The 12,419-nt window shown below is 36.3% G+C and overlaps 1 protein-coding gene across 3 annotated transcripts in view; it reads left to right on the forward strand.

The window, feature by feature from the left end:
- Nucleotides 1-372: 372 nt before the first annotated feature.
- The window catches only part of BEGAIN (brain enriched guanylate kinase associated), a 159,685-nt gene continuing 147,638 nt past the window's right edge, over nt 373-12,419 (forward strand). For 2 of the 3 annotated variants that reach the window (XM_033062691.2, XM_033062694.2), the window contains exon 1: nt 373-772. The gene's annotated coding sequence lies outside the window, so the exon portion shown is untranslated. Of the gene's footprint in view, nt 773-3,697; nt 3,936-12,419 lie in introns of all 3 variants that reach the window. The other variant, XM_033062695.2, reaches the window with a different exon arrangement.

Here is a 12,419-nt window from a genome sequence, read left to right on the forward strand (position 1 = left end):
TAATTGCAATGGTTTGACATCAACGAAACTCCAAAACTGTGTGTTTTTATATAGTAAATATGTAGATACATATGGATGATTTTATAAACACAATAACATGTCTTTATAATTGCATTGGTTTGTGTACACACATAAAAAATGTGGTGCTTAATAGCCTTTCTCCCAAAATATCAAAGACAAAAAAAAATACATAGTTTTTCACATTCATATGATCCCTTTGGGGCAGTTCCTACACTCTTGTCTTGGGACTGGAGCTCTAGACATAGCACCCAAGCACCAGGAATGTAGCAGATACTGCAGATTCACTGTAATCAGAGCCTTGTTCCCTTTTAAGGGAATTCAGTGGGTGTTCCAAACTGAGAGATTTTATACCTAGATTCACAAACAATGATGCCTCAATCACTTTCAATCTCAAGTGTGCATGACTAACTGGTAATTTCCTGCATTTGTGACATTCCATGATCTTGCTTGATGCTGCCTAAGTTTGCGACTACACAGAAAAGCAGTGTCAGGTTGAGAGTGAATGACCCCTGGTAAGTTATTTTGAAATTGCCAGACTTTGCTCTGCAAGTTTAGTCTCTCATAGCAACGTGGGCAGCATATCATTCTGTGCTGGCTTCATTAAAAGAAAACGATTCCGTCTTTCAGTTAAAAAAAAAAAAGAAAAGCTGTAACTGTTGAAGCAGCATACACCTAATAAGCTACTTCTAAATCTGGCTCCATCATTTCAGTCTGTGGACTAGCAGAACAGAGCTTGCAGAATCCTTCTCAAGTAAGTATTTCTTTCTCTTTACTGCATGTTTTTATTTTTTTAAATTTAAAATTCATAACAGGTAGTAAAGAAGTCTTCAGCATTGAATTAGTGGTGCTGCAATATGACAGCTGGATGCCTGCTTTAAACATGAATTAACATGCTCTGTTGTTTTATTTGGCAGACATTACTGTTTTTAAAAGGAAACAGTTAATACATTAAGGTACAAGACAGCAAATTATATGGATAGAGCATCCTAAAACTGCAGTGCTGGAAAGCTAATGAAATGATTTATAATTGACTGCCATGACAGGGTTTTTAAAAATGAGTTGTGTATCTTCTGTTTGCATAATGCACATCATGGAACATGTCTATTTGATCTCATAAAAAATGTATTCTGAACATGCTACTGGCCATTAAGTATGAAATTATCAAAATAATTTATATCTTCAAGAAAGGAAAAATTCAGGCAGTGGCATTAATATTAATAAAGCTAATATGTACACATTAAACCTAACTCAGGTATGTACTAAATGATGAAGGAGAATATATGTAGTGCATGACTTTGTCTAATTATACAAAGTATTAGTCAAACATTCATAAACCCAACAGAGTATAGATGAAATAATTGTTTGCATGAGAAACAACAGAAATGCAAAACATTTGCCAAAAAACCAGCACATGCTGTAGCATGCTTTCTGCAAGAGTATTTAAACAGCTCTGATGGACATGTCTCTTTAATATAATGAACGACGTGGGACTGTGGCTGTGGAAGGAAATGAAATAACACTATTTTGCTTTGTGATGAAATTGCAGCTGTTGTAATAGAAAGGAGTTAGGAAGAGACAATGCACAAGGCTACTTTTACATTTGGTATGCAAACACACACATACTCAAATACAAACTGATTTTTTTTTTCTTACTTAGTCATACCTGCTTATCATCAATTCCTGTGACATACAACTCTGATTGCAAACATGCAGGTTTGCAGCCCTCAGCAGAAATATGTTATAGCTGCATCTGAGGCACTACAGCACCAGAACTAATATTCTGGAAACATTTAGCACAAGAATGTCCTATACCTCCAAGTAATATTATTTGTCAGAGGTTTTTATGTAGGGAAAATTATGCTGCAAAAAAATTCACACTGTTTAGTTAACTTCTGCAGAAAACTACATGAATACTTCACTCCTGCTCAACTTACCCATCCCCCAACAACCCATGGTAACGGCAGGCAAGAAATTACCATTTATTTCTCTCAATATATTTTCAAATTACTCAGAACAACAAATTTTAAACCATACTTCCAGCCCAACTCATTTATAAGCAGGCAAGCTTTTTTCTTTTTTTTTTAAAGCAAACTTTTTCAGGACATATTGAAGCATGGATCTGGAACAGGCATTTTTTTATTTAATGTGTAATAGACATAGAAGGTTTTTGGCATATATGTGTAATAGACATAGAAGTTTATGCATATGCAGAGATAAAGAATAGAAACAGAGATAACAAAATTGCTGTGTTCCAGGTATTGTGAACAATAATACATCCTTCCTTTTACAAGCAACATTAAGCTTCCCAAGGTCCAGCTCTGAAGAGCTTAATAAATTAGAAGCCAATAATGGAGAGGTTTAGCCTGACATTTCACAGCTCTTCCCAAAATCTCAGGAAAACACAGTATAGTAATAACAAGACGAGTAAATAGTGATGTTTATGGTACCATCCCCACAAGAGTAAAGGAGACATCAGTGGGGAGAAATGGCACTAACAAGCTTAGACCATTTCCACAGCTGTTACACTTCATCAACTAGACGAAGCAATCCTTGATAACTACTTCTGAGACAGATCTGGGGGGTGAGGAAGAGGGGAAACCCTTCAAAGGGAAATGGTGGCTTCATGATTGAGGGCATTGCCCAAGTAAAAAGGTTTATTCCTTCCTTATACTTTGTGATTTCCTAATCCTGCAAAAAATGATCCTAATGAAAACCCACAAACCTAGGACAGGTCTATTGCTCTTATGAAATCAAAGTCCCTGCGTGGGGGAGCAGGATTTGACCCACTACATAGAACTGAGAATTTTTGTATTATGCTCAGGAATAACTTGGTCTAACACATAATTCACTAATTAGGACAACCTCATTGGACAGGATAAAAAAAAAAAAAAAGAACAGAGAGAGAATATCACAGCAACATCTTATTCCTTTGTGGTTTGTGCATTTAACAAAGACTTACCTTCCAGTCTTAAACTCCCATCTCTGTTTAACATTTAACTAGCAGAATTGCATATTCCTGCAGATATAAAAGAAAGATGACAAGAAAAACACTATTGTACTGAAATATCTCTTCAATACTCCTTGAAGCATCAATGGGAAGGACTTTGGGTAGCCTTAGATCACCACTAATGTGGTATCACATCAGAAAGGGACATTCTATAGCTTCAGAGGCAGTAAGGCCTTTCAGATTGTGACATCCATCATAAATTTAGGAATGGATTAAACTAAAAGAGAATGGTATATAAAATAGAATTATTTTTAAAATATAACATCATTAATGAGTAGGAAATATTTTCATTCCCCTGAAGAAAAAGGCAGTGTATTTTTATCCTATGCTTGATTTTGCATGAGAAACTAATTCCATTCCTCCTCTCATTCTTCCTCTCTACTTCTTAATTTTTTTCATGCTTTTTCCCTCTCTTCTTATATGATGGTAATAATAATGATGATTATGATAATAATAATAATGGTAATATTGGGAAAAAAGAAGAGAGAAAAGAGAGAGGAAAATGAGGAAAATGGTATACCTAATTTTGAAATCCACATGACACTGCCAGACTATCTCAAAGAAGGACATGTTTAAAGACTAGACTCAAAGGATTTGACACTTTCCTAAAAATACACATTTTCAAGGAGCAGTGGAAGAAACTAAGACTCCTCATCTGTGTATTCTCAGAAGGATCAATTATTTTGCGTCTTTTCACCAAGCAACTGCAAAGTGAACTGGAGACAGAACCAAATGCCAGTGTAATGCAGATGACCTACAGCTCTACCCATCCCACAGCACGGCTACAAAAACGGTACAGCGTGTGAAGAAGAGCTCATGGAGCAGCTGGCTAAAGCAGAAACTGAGCAAGAAAAAGATGATGCTGGCAGAGGATAGAGAGCATTTTGAGGAGTCACTCGCAGTCAAGGTACGCAGCCGCGGTTGGTCATTTAAACACAAACCTGATAAAGAGCTGTGCTCTGGTATAACTGATATTCACTGATGCTGTTAACTTCTGTTAGCTAGGAAGCTCTGTCTCTCTTGGATGGAGACAAAAATTTCTCAGGCAGCTGATACCACAAGCCTTTTAGTGCAAAGCAGTTCTAACGTGAAGGAAAAGCTGTAGTGTTTATGCTTGACCCCTAATCTATTCCTTACACTGTAGATGAGCCTCATATCATTTTGTATTCCTCTCTTCCAAGCAGTCCATTGTCTGGACTGTGAATAAATATAAGATCACTTAAAACACTTGGAAAAAAAACCAGCCTGCAGCTTAATTTTTCTGGCTTTTCTCAGCAAGAGTGGAACTTCTCTTCATGGGAGAGAAAACGCTCCTTGGTAATTACAGGTAGCCAAATGTCATTAGCTGTTGCCACAAGCGCCTCACTTACATCTTTGAGAAACTTTAAAGAAAAGCACAGTACTGTGTGTCTCCAGTGCCATTTTACACTGCTAGGGAGCAGACCACACAACAGCCAGCATCTTACAACTGATACTAATTTGGCTGCTTGCACAGAAATGGAAGGTGGTCTGATAGAATGAAGTTGAGTGCAGTAAGGGCCTATGTCCAATGGAATGTTGTGCTGGAATTGAAAAAAATCGGTATATTAAAACATTTTGTGCTTGCATTTTTCTCTTTAATTTTTCATTTATTTTTAAAGCTATAAATATAGCTTGCATTTTAATTGGGTCTCTGTCTCTAATTTCACTGCAGCTGTAGCATTTGCCAGAGAACAGTGGCTGTGTTTTCAGGGTGGTGCAGGATTTGTACCAAAAAACCATCACTTCTCTAATGCTCAGCATTTCTTACAGGCCTATCACAGTTCTGTCTAGTATATAGCTATAAATTAAATGAATCAGACTTATGGATGTTGACAAAAAAAAGATGACACAGCAATTTGATGCCTTTAGTTTAGTCATCCTGTAGTTGCAAAACAGATAAATGTTTTACTCATCGTGGAGGAGAGGTTGCTTAATGAGAATTTAGAGCAATTTAGATCCATTATATCTTTAGATTTACATTCAAGGCTGATTGCAGACACTGTCCACCATGCAGATTCCTGCACAGAAACATAAGTCTCTGTTCTTTAAGGCACCACAGTAGCTTTTCACCTCCTTGTCATCCCAAAAATCCTACCATTTCTTAAGTCCAGACTTATTTAATGGTGGCAGTACTGATCCAATTTTTTGTTTGTCGTAACATGTTACAAATCTACCAACAACTGATAAAGAAAGGAAAAGCCCATTTTAATTTGTTTCCCTTAGCAGTCATGCACGAAACTAAAATAACTGAATTTTCTTTCTACTAGTCCTGAAGAGAGCTAGATCTTACAGACTTAGAGCAATTATCTCCTTAAGGCTGAAACACTTTCAAGCAGAATCTAGTGAGATAAAACCAATACATACAACACTGACTATATCTCCACTCCATTAGAAATTTTTTTTGTTCCAAAAGGAAACAGAAATAGTGAAAGCAATATTTAGTGAAATTGAATTTTTGCTGTGTGAGGCCAAGCATCCTAGAAATAGATATTATTCCCATTAATTTGAAAATGTGGTAGAATTTCTGGAGAACAACTGAATAAAATAATGCTGAGAAGAATTTAAGGAACCACTGTCTTGCTGATGAAATTGATGCAGGCATCCTTATATTAAAAGCAAATTTGTATTTGGCAACCATTACAGATAAAAAGAGAAAAGGAAACAATCTGTTGGAAGGAAACCCAGAGAGGAACATCTGCATTATTTAGCAGGATAAACTGAAGTGCAAAACTGAAAGGTCCATAAAACACTTCGAAATTAACTTCATTAAGTGTGAAGATAAGATGGATAAGATGTGATAAAATTTTCATTAAAAACAGTAGGGAAGAGTACATCTGAGCAAGAATGGGCAGTGGGAGAGCTGGGACATAGCTATTTTAAGAGTGGAGTATCTGCTGAGGGATGTACACATCTTTAGGGAAAAGTGAGAACTTGGAGCTGAATGACATTCCTACAAATTCTGAGAACAAACACTACAAAGAGTGACTTTGGACCTGGTGCTTAGGCAATATTTCTGAATAGTTGAAAGGCTGAGTGAGAGCTAGTAACACAAATACAGGAAATACACACCATTATAATGGAAAACTCATTCTTTGTTTCCACAAGGACAGCACAGACACCAGTGTTATTATTCGTCCAAAAACTTGGAGTCTACTCAGTGACTCTAAAAGGCTCTGGAACCAGTCTTATTTGCAAATAAAATAAACTTTAAAAATCAGATTGACTTTTTAAAAATAGTAATAACTTAAAAATTCTTTATGAATCTCAAAATGTAAAAAACCTTTATACATATTTGGGTGTTTTAATGTAGATAATCTGCTGGAGATATTATTGTTCATGCTTCTTCATTTTGTTTCAAAAACATACTTTTAGATACAGAAAAACTTAGTACTAAAACTGTTGAATATTGTCTGCTTTGACCCAAAAATGATCGTATCTTCCAGAGCTCTACACAAACAACTTCTAGTTGTCATAACAACTGCAGCAGATACAAGATGTTAACTTTGCTAATTGCATATTAATACAATTAGTAAAAGTTAACATCTCCTGAAGATTAAAAAACAGGGATATTATTTAAAAGGGAACATGGAATTAATATATATTTTTTAATTTTTAATTCCCACAAAATTCAGCTTTTAATTTAAAATCTTCATTCAGTGTAGAAATGTTCCGTTGTATCAAGTCATATTTGCAAGTAACTCTGTTATGCTCCTTGTTTATACAAAATATGCAGGTTTCTAATAATGTCTTTGTAAAATGACACTCAGACTATAAAGAAGCCTAAACTTAGAAAAATCCTGATGTGTTTTCCTAAGTAACAAGTTTACTAGACAAATTCCTGAATGCTTCAATCTTGTAAAATGCAATACTAAGTCACAGTGAAAGTCCCATTTAAGCTATTATTTTAACTGTCATTCCTTTATAAGTGTTCCTGATTGAACAGTCAGTTCACCAGGAAAGGATCAGCACTGCTCTGGTTATGTTCTTATATTAACACTAAAATAGAACATCTTAGCCATAGCAACACACAAAATTACAAACTGTGTCCACTTGAGTCCCTAGAAATGTTTCACCCATCAGCGAGTCTTGAGATCTGGAGATGTCCCCTTGATCGGGGTTGCAGTATGCAAAATAGGGTATCACAGAGGTACACAGAAAAATACAGTCCTTTCCCAATTTAGAGTACAGTCCCTTCCTAATTTAAAGACTACAGTCTCTTCCTAATTTAAAGGCCTGTTAATGGCAGCTGCAGACCAAAGTGCAGGTGTTGAGCAGAGGTCGACAAAGTAGATAATGGCACAGCTGATGATAAAGGACAATCTTATTTACAGTGAAGTCTGTCACTTAAACAGTTTTCACTTGATTTGCACCAACATTCTGTTGTATTCCAACAATGGTGCCCACCATTTTCTACAGTAGAGCAAAATTAATGCATAGCTTTTTCTCTTAAGTTTATTTTAATGTTAATATCACTGGTTCAGAACAACTTAGTAATCTGGTAAGCATCCACCTAGCTGAGGCATATTGTAGTAATAAAGAACAGAAGTATTTGAGCTCTCTGAAGGTATTTATTTCAAGAGTACAGCCCAGACTACTTCAGCAAAGTAGTGAATTGCCTTTCACAAACACACCTGCTTGGATTGGAACAGGAAATTCCCTGTATCTGCAATGACTTCAAAGCGATTTAAATTTATAAGGTAAAATAACTTCAACAAAACGCTTCAAAAAATGAGTCACTTAACATATAGAAAATAAATCATGAACATCAATTATTGAGAAGTTCAATATATCAAACATTCCGATTTTTAAGCATATTTTGTTTTAATATTCACCTTCTCTATTTGTAACATAATGGAAATAATTTCTGCCATTCAGCTAGTCTCTAGAAAATATTTTGGTGAATTTGTTTAAGAGAGAACCCTGAATAGTTACTGTTACTAAAAACTTTGATAGCATCTATTCTAAGATTCCCAGTGATTGATGTGAAAAGGTCTGTATCATCTAAGAAGAATTATTTTTCATTTTGCAGCTGTGGATAACTTTTTTCTTAATAATCAGTTATGTCTGTGTCGTATGTCTAGAGTTATTAAGCAGAAATCACCTCAAGAAAGAGAAGTATAAGTAGTTTGACACCCACAAGTGTTATGTACCTTACCTAAATTACCTATAACCATTTATCTATATCTATACCTATACATATATATTACTGCTATGCAAATAACATCTCTCTGAACAAAAGAGCTCTTTCCTGACAGTAAAAGAGAATTATATGATCCATTTTTATTGGCTGTATCACAGACCTTTTAAATTCATACCTTAAAATTTGCACATAAGCAATGGATAGCTGAATTTATGCTAGTAGTTAACATAGCTTTATTCATGTACAAAGGAGACAAATCTCTCATGAATGAAAAAGCTCTTGTCCAAGCAGGTACAAGTCATTGCAGGGTCTGGCTCAATGGTGAGGCTTGCTCTGTTTCTGAAACAGGCATTATTAATAAAGTCCATTAAAACTGCAGAACACACATTTTGCCAAGCTCTAATGGACCTGGAAGGCAAAAGACCTAAGATGGATTAGCACAGACCCTATGCACTTCAGAATCCTGTTTGCTCCAAGACTTACATTATGTTCGTACAAGTCTGTATTGGACATACTGAAAAATCCCTAAATCCTGGCTTTACAAGAGGAGAGTAGTGTTGTATTGTTCCCTGACTGCACTGAAAAGGTCATGAAAATCTTTTTGTTGATAATTGAAAGCATTTGTCAGCCCTTTAAACTGTTAACATTCACATTCAAGTGAGAGAGGCATAAATTCATCTAGAACAAGATAGTGTGAGCAAGATTTATGCATTTTAATCCACATTATCTCTGTGATCAGGGTAATGTTTGTAGCAATGGAATGGCACAGTCCCATAGAAATATGGAAGCATTTCAAAAAGTAATTCCAGTAAAAGCAATTGATTTCTGATGTGTTAAAAGGATCTTCATGTGCCCCTGTTATTTGCAAAATTAATGTACTTACTATGTTAATTTGAGAGATTTGCAACACTTCAGCAGCTTTTATGAACTATGATTTAAATGAGTGTTGGAATTACCAAAGTGGAGACAATAAATTCTAGGCAGTAAGTAAAGTGCCTTGTAATGAGGGACCTAAATGTCTGCTTCAAAACCACATGGAATTACATTTCAGCTCAAGCTGCTGTTGACCTGTCAGCTATGCATGATATTTTTAAATGTGCTCTTGTGTTTAAGGGAGGTCACTCCATTTTGTGAGTCTCTTTTCTCTTTCTCCACTTGCTGCATTTGACAGTGATGTAAGCAGAGTCTGAATCCCATCACACAAAAAGGGGTAAATTGCTTTCACTTTTATGCTAAAATAAGGAAATGTAAAAAATCAAAAAAAACATCCTTTCAGATTTATCATTCAGTAATTTCTCTGGTTATTTCCTGTGGCAACACATCATTGGGACACTACAAGTATCCATGCTAATTATAAAGTCAGACTATAGTTTTTAATCTCACTTAAACTAGTCCTTAGATTCCTGCTTATACAAACCAAAAATAGAAATTCTTTACTTCACAGTTCAGACTTGCCCACCTATAAAGACAGTGAAAAATGAGAAGAACTTCCCATACAAGGTGCTTATCTTTACTTAAAGAACTTAGCTTTACTACTCCAAGATCATTGACAATGTTGAAATATTGCACCTTGCTTTGAATCCTAACCTTTAAAAATTATTTTAGAATTAAAGTTATGGCAAAATAAACAAGCAGGTAGAAAGCGAGAATCACGTTTTGTTTGCTTTTCTAGCAGATCTGGCAGATTTGTCACTAACTTTTTTAATAGAACAGCAAACACTAGTAGCATTAGGACAATATAGCATGACCTTCTCTGCTATTGGATTTTAAAAAGCCCTGAAACAGAACCAACCCAGACTTTACTTAGTGAGAATTGATCTACATTGTGGTAGTTTGGTTTCCAGTTCAACAAACAGGAATATATCATATACTGCTTTGGGTCAATGAAAACCCAAGCTCATCCACTGAACACTCAATACCCTGGAAAATTTGCATGTCCTATAGATTCTATTAGTTCATTAGTATGGTTAATTAAAATGATGAGAATTTTCTATTGATCTAATTATGAAACATATGAATATTTTGGGGTGCATATGGAGCAAAATGTGGTGGGTGCATTGTTATGCCTTCCAAAGGCATGCCTGTTGTCTAACAAGTTAGAAGAGGATTAATGGGAATCCCTCTTTCAGTGACAGTATTTGACACACAAAGTAAATGGAGTCGCTGTTGAAAGGCTCCATTTCCCCAGCTGAGCCAGAGGGTGCTGTGCCTGGAAGTCCAGCCAAGCAAGAGGGGGGTGGCAGGGTGAATGAAGAAAGAGCATGCAGTGCATGCACAGCTGCATGTGCAGCAGAAGTCAGAACTGGTGCAGAGAGGAACCTCTCTGGAGATTTGACAATGAACAGTTACTCAAAACGCTGCAGCTCCAGTGAGGACAGCTTTGAGTTACAGGGCAGCACAAGGTCAGAAGCTAAAAGCTTTGTTAAAAGCAAAAATAAGGATGAAGGCTATCGACCCCATCGATCAAAGCACTGTCAGAAAGGGGGTGAAAAAACTCATGGACTGGAACACTCTTCTCTGTATCCATCAGAAGTGGGAAACGCAAGCCAAAAGCTCCAGAGGCAGAAGACTCACAAGAAAAGCAGCTCCTCTGCATCTGACTTGAGCTTGGTGAGCCAAGGATCATCAAGTTCATTGTCTGTTGTGGAAGAAAAGATAGAAGCTAAACTCAAATTCTCACAATTTATTAATGAAGTTACTTTCAGAGTGCTTGATCCCATGAGCCTGAGGGCATACCGAGCTGCTAAACTGAAAAATACCTTTCCATCCAGTGTGAAAAGCCTAGATGATTTTCATATTAAGAGAAAGTCTCCTGAGAACTGGAAAGAAAACATTCTAGATGGGAAGACCCATGAAGAAGTAGACTTAGAGACTCTGAGAAGTGATGACATCGTGGCTGGAGCACGACCACACAAATTAGAGAAATCGTTGTCCCTGGATACAAGTCCATCTCTCAGGTCATTTGATAATGGTGTCTCATGCAGAACAAGACCTGGCTTGCCAGTAGAAATTATGATTTCTCAAAGCAAAGGAATGCCAGCCACAAAATCTGCATCTCTTCCTAGAAGTACAAGCATGGTGAGCTCTCTCAAATATTTTCTTTGGGTGGTATATGACAAGTACTTATGCATTAGTGTGACTATTTTAAAAGTGTTTCTGTCTTCCTGGATGGGCTCTTATCACATAAACAAACTTTTCTCCAGGGTGGGAACAAAGAGGGAAGATTTATTTTTGGTAGCTCAAGAAACCAGCTGTAGAAGGTATGGGAGGAAAGAAAAAATGAATACAATTCCCTAGTCCTTTTAGTATGATGTCTGGAGGATGGCTTTATAAGGTCAAACAAGAGGGTTAGACCTGCACTGCAGTGAAACATATCTATGACCAGGTCAGCTTGATATGAGCAGTCCAGGCACTCAGAAAAGGGTGAAGAGACCACTGTGACAGACCACTCAGCTATTCAAGGTCACTAGTTTAGAGCTTGCTCAGGTATTTCTAGACTGAACAAGGATACTCAGTTAGTGTGTTTAAGTACTACTGACAGTTCTGACCTCCTGAAAGTGTTGCTAATGTTTGTGCGATATCAGTTCATAATTTCTATTTTGATGTGCTAAAAAAACCCCCAATCAATCTCAAAACCTTAAGAATAAAAAAAACCAAAACAAAAACAAAAACAAAAAAACCAAAAAAACCCCACCAAAAAACCCCCATAAAAACCAAACCAAACCAAACAAAAAAAACCACAACAAACTGAAGCTTTCTTCTGTGGTGTGGTAAAAAAAAAAAAGATATTTTTAGTTTTTTCTTATGAGAGTCTTTGTTTGGATGAGGAAGAGGCATTTATACCTGTGAAGGAGTGAAAGAGGGCAAAGGGAAATTGTTTTCTGCTAGCAAGGCATGGTCTGGAATCCTGAACTGCCAAACCTTGCACTGATACAGTAAGTTAGTATGTCTCCAGAGAGTTATTTGCAATTCCACCAAAACAATAAAGATCCAGGAACTACTGCTTAAGACTATACACATGTACACAGATGTTGCTAAACTGGAAACTATTACAACTGCATTATTCTTTAAAAAGTCCATTCAAGTTTAAAAACAAAGAAACAAAAAGTTGTTTCATTTCACACAGGACTGCAACAAACAGGAAAACATCCCAGTCTTAAGAATTTTATTCAAACTTCAGCAACCTGAGTTTAGGATTTTATGTCCTTGGGTGTTTTAATTGCCACCTGT

Source organism: Catharus ustulatus, chromosome 6 (assembly GCF_009819885.2).
Source record: "Catharus ustulatus isolate bCatUst1 chromosome 6, bCatUst1.pri.v2, whole genome shotgun sequence".
In the NCBI taxonomy this organism is placed as follows: Eukaryota; Metazoa; Chordata; class Aves; order Passeriformes; family Turdidae; genus Catharus; species Catharus ustulatus.